The sequence below is a fragment of the Pinus tabuliformis genome, chromosome 6 (genome assembly GCF_031772625.1).
Source record: "Pinus tabuliformis cultivar Carrire ecotype Pingquan chromosome 6, CPIR1, whole genome shotgun sequence".
NCBI lineage: Eukaryota > Viridiplantae > Streptophyta > Pinopsida > Pinales > Pinaceae > Pinus > Pinus tabuliformis.
The window spans coordinates 153415278-153425057 of NC_142292.1; the positions used below are offsets into that span (position 1 = coordinate 153415278).

Below are 9780 nucleotides of genomic sequence, written 5' to 3' on the forward strand. Positions count from 1 at the left end.
TCCTGAAATGTTTGATTATCCTAGATTAACCTCCCCTAACAAACAACTCAATTAATACTAACCACTTCGTTTTTGATTACTATAGTCCCATGCCATGGCATAACCAATAAAATAACAAAATCAAAATCATGATTTCAAGCCAAATGGAAGTAATGTCAATCCATTTGTATTTTGTATTGGCTGCACTCGCTCGTACCAAAAAAATATAACGTATAAAAAAAAATAATAATAATAAAAATAAATAAAATATTTTACTTTAAATATATTTTTAAATGCGATATATCAATTTAATACGAAAAGAGTTAACACATCACTTGTAAGTGTTTTGTGGGAAACGTATATGTTGGGTACCTTTAAAGTTTAAAGAGAAGGCGGATGCGTTCTTACTCTTATCATTGATGTCTTTGGGTTATGTTATGATCGATTTAATTAAAACAATAGTGAATATTTAGATATTTATAACATAATTATGCATGGGATCTGTGGCGCAATGGTAGCGCGTCTGACTCCAGATCAGAAGGTTGCGTGTTCGATTCACGTCGGGTTCATGGTAGCGCGTCTGACTCCAGATCAGAAGGTTGCGTGTTCGATTCACGTCGGGTTCAAAGTCGTGGAAGGATATTTTACGCCCGGAGGGTTTCAAAGTCGTGAGCATCCTTGGACCTGTTAAAAGCGAGAGAGTTTCCGTAATCCCTGAAGCAATTATTTTACAAGGAGATTTCAAAACCCCTAATTGAGAGATTCGATGATACCTGAAGCAATCCTTTTACAAGGAGATTTCAAAACCCCTAATTTAATTTAATAAAACAATGGGATCGCACAAGATTTCAAAACCCCTAATTTAATTTAATAAAACAATGGGATCGCACAACGAGATCAGCCTCCAGACCAATAATCGTTTTAAAGGAGGTTCCTGGATCACAGAGTTAACAGACATGGAGATGCGGGGGGTCGATCCCCGTACCTCTCGCATGCTAAGCGAGCGCTCTACCATCTGCGCTACACCCATATGAAAACGAGTACATGTAAATAGATGTGGTTCGTAAATTTTCTAATTTTATAACCTGACCGATATACCAATGACTATCGTTATAATTTATTTGCTGAGTGAGTTTGCCGCGACCCGAGATATAATTGCGAGCAAGAAAATATAAAGTGAGATTCAAAACGTAGAAGTACAGAAGTAAATGAAAAGCTGCCGGAAAGCAATATAACAAACTCTGGAAACCCAGAGGATTTTGCATTGAACAAAAATTATATTCTTCTCGCTTGGCAAGATTTTCTTACCCCGAAAATGATCGGGCAAAGGAATTTTCATTTTGTCCACGAATAGAAATTTTCTTTTAGAAACCATGATACCGGTTATTAAAAAGTGGAGAAGCCTACTGATTCTCTTCGCATGGCCATGGCGTGCACACATATGAATGTAAACATTCGGTGAAAAAATTGGTAGTGTACTTGTCTATTAACTTAGATTATGTTTTCATTATCTATTTACGAGGTATATATTAGTTAGTTAGGGTGAAAATATTGGTAGGGTGTTTTTTAGTTTAAGTTTTTCATTATTTATTTATGGAGATTATTTATTTATAAGGTTTATGGGATATAGATTAGTTGGTTTATGTATAGTTTAGTTTTTAAAGTATTTTAGGTTTCAATTTTTTTTTGGGAAGGTGTAAGGAAATAAACTATCCTAAGAGGTGTTTAAATTGAACTGAATCTCACACAATCTTGGTGACAACATCACAATTTGCAAGTAAATCATTATTACATTCAATATTAAGATTATACCCGACCTAGGTTTTGCCTATATAGTATAGAAAAAGTTCTTCATTTTCCCTTACGTTCCTTTTATACCCGACCTAGGTTTTGCCTATATAGTATAGAAAAAGTTCTTCATTTTCCCTACGTTCCTTTTGTTAATTCATAAATGGTAATGAAGGAGAATCCGCTTCATACTTGTACTTTTAGCTTTAGGGTTATTCTAGTGAATATAATTATTAGAGCAACCATGTTGTTGTCACTGTAATGATATTAAAAGAGTGTGACACTTATTTGCTAGTGAGAAAGATGTAACTCTGAAGCATTAATTATTCCACTCAACATTTTTTTCATTGTTCTCTTTTGCAAGGTATTGTCTGACACCCATATTGCTTTAAAGTGTTGAAAATACGAAATCTGACACCCACACAAAAAAAATTGTAGAAGAAATCTGAACCAGAAATTTTAAAAAGCACACATTGAATTGAATGAATATGTTACAAAATTATTAAAATAGTTGACTTTGCCTCCAAATCAAATTAGCTAGGTTAGATTTCAAGTAAATCAAACAAGGTTAATAGCTGTGATACAACATAGTCCCTTCCTCCACTGGTAATTAATTGATTTTCCCGGCATAAAGATTTTCTCACAGTGTAAACTCTCCACACAATCATTTGTTCTTTGCACACACTTACTCTGCACACCTACCTCTGCACTCAATAACTCAAGGTATTTCTTATTGGAAAATGTGAATCAAATATTTGCCTCTTGTCATCCACCACTTTTATATCTACTAAATTTATTATTTTAAAGTTGCGCAGAGCTTCTTTGAGTGCGGAGAAGTGTGCTACACTCCCGCACACTAACTTCTCTACACTCAAATGAAGCTCAAATATCAACATCCTGAGCTACCCTATCCATAAGCATGTAAGTGACTAAGTTCGGGATACCTACCTTACCAATCAGCTTAACTGCCTGTCAATTTGAACCACCGAGTTGGCCCTTGGTACTGATTTATTATGAACTCGCTGATACAATGTACCTATTTCGAAATGGCATTTCACAATTTATGTTTTTTTATTAAGTAAAAACATTAAGTGTATAGGTTTCGTTTTCATCAGAGATCTAGGATTGAGATTCCCGTTTGAAAATTTAAAAATCTTATTCATAGCATCAAAAATACAAGTATCCATTGATATGATTCATTCCTCCATCTCTTTGAACTCACCATATTTCTCCAAGAATCGTTTCAGTTTTGATTCGATACCCATTTCGTTCAATGCTCAGGTTCATTGTCGATCTTAGCTTTTGATTGTCTGAAAAGTATATTAACTATTATGATATCATTCACTATTTTTCATTAATAAAAAAAATCTTAATTATGGATAGGTTGTGCCCTGTGGGACATATCCTTTATGCCCACGTTCCCATCACACGTAGTTAATTATGTATTATATACATGTGAAAACTCACTTGTTCCCAGCAGTTGCGAGGAAGGATAGTGAAAAATGGAGCTCAAGAGAATGGGCCTCTACCTTGCTTTCTTCCCTACATTAAAATAACAAACAAATATGTCTGACATCGAATTTTTTAGTTGGGAGGGAAGAGGGCGAGGATTTTTGCCTTTAGGGAAACCGTGGGCATTTAAAAATAAGATCGTAGTGACAATGTACATATAACCATTGTTATTGTTTTTTGGAACCACTTTGAACGACCAAAGTGCGACGGCTTTCATTGTGCAAAGGTGCGGGGTAACTCCACACCTCCGCGCAATGAAAGCCTCAACACATATAACCATTGTTGTTCATTGATACCGCTTTGAACATGAATTCCGAGCAGTGATTTCTTGGCAGAGACATCATAGCAACTAATTACAGGAAAAACATAGGTAATGCATAGAAGTATAATGCATAGAGTTTTATATGTCATGCACCCACGCATACTGATTTGGGGATGCAGAAAGAGAGAAAAGCTACGATAAAATCGCAGGATTGAAATCAGGGTCCAACATCAACAAAACCAGAATGGAGATGCAAGGTATCAATCCCCATGCCTCTCGCATGCTAAGCGAGTGATCTACCATCTAATCTACATCCCCATGAGAAAGAGCCTTCATACTGACAAGAAGAGGAATACATGAGCTATGTTTGATGTTGTTGCAGTTAAATAGGGTGATAACAACGATTAATAACAGTGCCGGCTTCTCTTGCTTAAGGCAACAATTGTATGCCTTTGTAACATTCTAATCAATTTTTATGTGTTGAGCACCGTAGATAGTGATTTCCAAAGGTTAGAATATTAGTTTTTTTAAATCAAGGTTTATATATATAAAGTCTCGAATTTTTTCTCTGTATGAGGATGCAAAACTACATTAGTCATTGTCACATATGTAGTTTAGTTTAGTTGGGATCGACCTTGGATCCCCCAAACCTGTCTAGATTAAACTCTTCTGACTTCTCCCACACGTCTGAATCTCTCTCGATTCCCCAGATGTCGACCTTCAGCCTCGTGTTCTTTGGGATGTAGTACCTTTCACCTTGCACGCTTCGGTGGAGATGCACGAGAGGTAGTTTTTAATGGAGTTTATTATAGTCAAAATCCACGTCGATCTTGTCATCAAACCTTAAATTGTAGACTTTCTCATTACAAATGGAGCGAAAATTCAACCATGGACCTTGCTTCTGTCTTACCTCCATTTCCAATGATGGTTTTGCTTTCATGCATTTTAAAGCTGCATCATTTGATGCAATTTTTTATTTTTTATTTTATTTTATTTATTTATTTATTTATTTTATTTTTTTTCAAGTTCAGGTTTCCCATGATTATCTAGAGTTTGCTCGCTAAGAAAATGAATGATAAAAAGTTTGGTGTTGTCAGAGTTATCTTTATCTTCGACATTGACAAAATCAATGCATTCACTTTCGACCATTTCTCTGGAATTTGCATAGTTGTTTGTTGTCTCATTTTCAGAATGATGAACGAATGAGCACAACTAAGTCCTTTGCTATGAATCTTTACACTGGGTTGGGGATCCGTCTTGTTGGAAAGACGAGGAGCCAAAACACAAATTTCACACACAAAAAAAACGAGAGCTACAAATCTTCTATTGATCACAAAGAACTTAGTTATTACAATGAACTTGGTGAGGGATATTTATATGTTTCCAAGTAGCGTCTCGCCTAAAATAACTTGACATGCAACCACACTAAATTCGTCTATCACTTAACTCAACTTGACTCAACACTCAGTTAACTAACTCTCTAATTTTATATTATTCTCCATGCGGGAGTTAAACTAGGACATGACTCATGACAACTCAAACATGCCTGCTCATCTATGTCTTAGCTAGGCTTACAACACCCAAGTTTCTTCTATGAAACTCAAACACATATTTTGCTAATGACTTAGTAAATATATCAACCAATTGATCACTAGATTTACAAGGCAGTAAATATATCAACCAATTGATCACTAGATTTACAAGGCTTCAAGTGAATCTCTCCATTGCTCACAAGTTCTCTAATAAAATGATATCTAGTATCAATATGCCTGCTCTTTTGATGAAACACAATATTCTTGGATAATGCAATCGTTGAGGTGTTGTCACAATATATTGTTGTTGATCCTTGTTGTTTCTACTTGAGTCCATCAAATACTCTTGTTAACCGCACTACTTGACACGTTGCTAATGTTGATGCTACATATTTTGTTTCTGCTGATGAAAGTCTCACAATAGGCCGCTTCTTAGATGCCCACGAAATCACATATGAACCGGGATGAAACACATAACCAGAAGTGCTCTTCCTATCATCCAAAATACTTGTAAAATCGATGTCGGTGTATCCAATCAAATCCTTCTTTTCCGTGCTTTCATACATTATGCCACAATCTCTAGTTCCTATTATATATCTGTTGTAGCATTTTTTGTTTTTGGTAAGTTAGCATCAATTAGTCAAAAAATGAAAATATATTTCAAAAAATGTTAAGTTAGGATATGGACAAAAAGAATATTGAATCAAAAAAATGTTAGGCGTATTTTGATGAATAAGTCCATTTCAAATAAAATGTTAGAATAGATGCCCTAAAAAAGGAAGGCAAAAATAAAATGTTAGATTAGAAATAAAAGAAAAAATAATAAATTTTAAAAGTGTTGCAAATCCAAATGCCACTACTCTTAGTCAAGTTTATTTTTGCAAATAAAAAGTTGTGTGCAGATTGCTTAAATGCCACACTAGTTCATACAATCCAATTATACAGTTTAATCATGATTGGATTTGATTTAAATTTTTGTCAATAGGTAGCAAATAAAATTGGCTCAATAGTTTAATCTGAGCCAATGGAAGCAATAAGGGATAGAAGTAGATTAATCATTAAAAGGAAAATGTTGAGTTGCTAGTCTAAATGCACTCAAGTGACTAAGATTGTGAAAAAATGTTAGGAAAGTTAAGGGTAGGTAGACAAATGAAATACCATTGGAGCATGAAAGGATTTTTATCCTAAAGTCAGAACATTACATACATGTGCATATAATGAATGGTTTAAATTAAACATTATTTACAAAATATCAATGTTATGGTGTAATATCTGCGCGTTATCCATTCATTCGCCAATACCCCACGCATGTCACATCCGTCATAACTCTTGACCCCACCATCACTTTCCGCCACGATATTAAACCTCACTCATGTTCTTCTTCATCCTGCACATTCCCCTAAGATCTGACGGCCTACATCGCTCCTCGGCCCTCCCTTGCCGTCCAAACGTTATCGATGGGGGTGGGGGGGGAGCGGTCCAAAGTCGACAGTTTTGGAAACCGCCCTTCGAAACTGCTTTTCCCCCATCCTAGTTATTTGGGACTTAAAATCCTGAAACAACTTACCACTCCAACTTACTCCTGAACGCGGTTTTCATTCAACCATTTACTGTCGCTCCTACGTCGTCGTCCACGTCCGCTCCCATGTCACTTCCTCTATCCAATCAGCTGTTGTCTCTTTGTCCATTATCCATTAATTCACCACCCCTCACACATTAATATTCCATTTAACCATTTATCAGCCCTGTTGGAGAATTAATGAGGATTTAACTGTTGATTAACGGACTCGCTCCATCTTGTTCATTATAAGCCCTGATTTTCATAAAAACCGTTACACAATGCATTCCCATAATTCATTGGATACTTGTTGTTTGCAACCAAAAATGACAGATTCATCATTCAACTGAATTTTCAATTCTATTCAGAACCAAGCCGACATCCAGGTCAACCTAATCCATTTTCACTTACACTGTTATTCTATTATCACTGTGTTTCAACCCAATTCTTCCAATTTTTGTCACTTTCAGCTTTGAATTCAATTAACAGAATGCCTCCTAAAGGAAAAGAAGTTGCAGAAACCCCAAATCCTCTCATTCATCCACAAATTGACTTCCATCATACTCCCCTGGTCGACAGAGACTGTAAAATCAATGAGTCTTTGTCTGAATTTGATTTGTTTGAAATCTATTGTTGGATGGAGGATCAATTAGTTGATCAAACAGATGAAATAGGACTTTGGGACTCCCACCTTCCTCATTACATCTTCCCTCAGATACACAGAGCACCTGAATTTGTCAGGAAATGCCATGAATCCTATGACCCCATTCAAAGAGCTATCATCTCACCTACAGGAGAAATTTTGTGCTCCATCAATGCTTAGTCCATTGAACAGATGTTGCAGGCCCCAACTATTGCGCCAACCCATCCTTTTTCTCATGAAAGCCTAACAGAGGCCTATCAAAAGCTAGATTTCACTAAAAGAGCTCAAACTCTAGAACTTTTCCTAGCTGTAGATAGCCCTCTGCCTAAAAGAAACCCTCCCTATGATTCATCTATATTCCCAGACAGAACCAAGAAAATTACCACCATTCTTTCTTATCTTCTTGGTTACAATTCTGATCAATATGTAAATGAAGCCATCATTGGTTTCTTATCTATCTTTTCTGCTGGTTCCAAACCCACTATTCGTTATAACTTTAGCCAATTTCTAGCTGAGGCCATTCATGAACAATTTGTCCAGTTCAATACTGAAGAGGTATTCAAGTATGCTTCAATACTTGTATATCTTTTTATATATTTTCAGGGAGACAAGTTTCCATTCACCTTGCAGAAGCTAGATGAAGAAGGCAACCAGCAATCAATGATCTTTTGGACTTCTATGGGAATGAAGGAGAAGGAAGAATTTACATATAAACAATTCATAGAATTGTTTGTTCATCCAACCATTAATCTTATGAGAAACACTCCAGTACCAAGAATAAGTGATGAAATTGTGAAAGTGTTGTAGTTGGTTGATCAAGCCACAATGTGAGATTGGTATCTTTACCAAAATTATACGGAGATCAGAGTCTATGGCTGTGAGCTTCCACCTATAAGCTTCCTAAGTACCTCCCTATCCGAATTTTTGCATTATAATATATCAGGCAGAGGTTAAATGCAGATGAAATACATTTTCTGGCTGCAAAGAAGAAATCACAATTCAAGCTAAAGGTTTAGGTTGGCCCATTCATCTGTAATACTAGAGCAGCATGAGAAGAACCAGACAGGTTATTGAAGCAAATGAAGTTTGGACTCAGCTTCACTTGGTCTTATGACCCACTGGAAGTGATTTCTAGGCTCAGAGTTGAAAACAAATTCACTGCATACCATCATATTGACAAGCTTGAAATAGAGCTGTTACACAAAATATTGTCACCATGACTTTCTGCAGTCAGTGTGAGTCTATCACCACTCATACTGTCCTCCTTTGCAAGTCTCAAACCTCAGCTCTTCATGTCAAGCCTTAAAAATGAGAGAAAGTCCTTGAAAATCTCTAAAACTCTGGTTCCGCACTTTCTCTTAGCATTACCTGCGGTCCTGCACCCCTTGGTCATGTTCCCTGCGGACCTGCCCGCTCTATCTCTAAAGGAAAGGGTGCGGACCCCTGTAAAAGTAAAAAAGGCGCAAGTTTATTATTAAAAATTCACTTTGGATTAATTCTGGATGCTTCTAGAAGGAATCTTGAGGTGGCAAGTTCGCTCCTAGGTGGTTCATGCATCCCATAACTAAAGGAGCTAACCCCTTGATGAGAGGAGCTTATCCCTTTGAAGGAGGACTCTATCCCTTTGAAGGTGGACCTGGTAACTTCCTTCCTCTGCACTATAAAATGAGGCATTGGGCTGGTTGCTAGAAAGGTTGAAAGCTAAATATTTTTTAGGGTAAACGCTGTTGGAATTTAGACTTCCTAATTGAGCTTGAGAGGAGAGATTACATACCTTTTGATCTCTTTGGGAAGAGAGTGAAGCTTGTCAAAGTAGAGGAGATTCTTGCTGGACCCTGGGAGGAGCTTGTACAACATCAAGGCACCAAGGTTGTAAAGTTCTTCTTTGTTTAGAGTTAATACAATCAAGTTCATTTTTCTCAATAAATTGTCTTCTATGGTTTATTTCATGGATTCCTTGATCATCATGATAAATATGGTTTATTATATTGGCTATGCAGGGGTTATTTGATGTGTGCCTGTTTGTGTTTGCAAGTTCTTTAAAAGGGAGCTCATTTCGACGAACGGAGCGTGGCTTCCACAAACTAGCACTGGACTTGAGGTAGGTTCTAAAACATCTATTGGCTTTTATTTATAAATCACAATATTTAGAGAAAGATAGAATTTGTTTGTCTTGCTTGTCGCTAGATATCAATAGATACTAGGGAGATCGGTCTTGTCCACAAGAACGATTTATCCGGCCGATAAGAGCAGTACAAAAATCAGTCAAAGTGGAAGGAGAACACCCTTCAAGAAGTTGAAGAACATGCAATCTCTACTTCCAATGTACAAACTCCACTTGCACAGGAAGCAACAACTAAACGAGGGAGGGAAGAACAGTCATCCCCTACAACTGAAGCATCAAGTCAAGATTTTAGAATTGTACATAGAAAGAAGAGACCTAGGCTCTCTTCCAAGGCCAGTGCATCTATTGAGTTACAGAAAACAACATTTGTTGGACTTGGAG

General features: G+C 36.6%; 1 non-coding gene across 1 annotated transcript; it reads left to right on the top strand.

The window, feature by feature from the left end:
- The first annotated feature begins 476 nt into the window (after window positions 1–476).
- Window positions 477–548, top strand: TRNAW-CCA (transfer RNA tryptophan (anticodon CCA)). Its single transcript has one exon. It is a non-coding gene; the product is annotated as a tRNA-Trp (tRNA).
- Window positions 549–9780: the final 9232 nt, after the last annotated feature.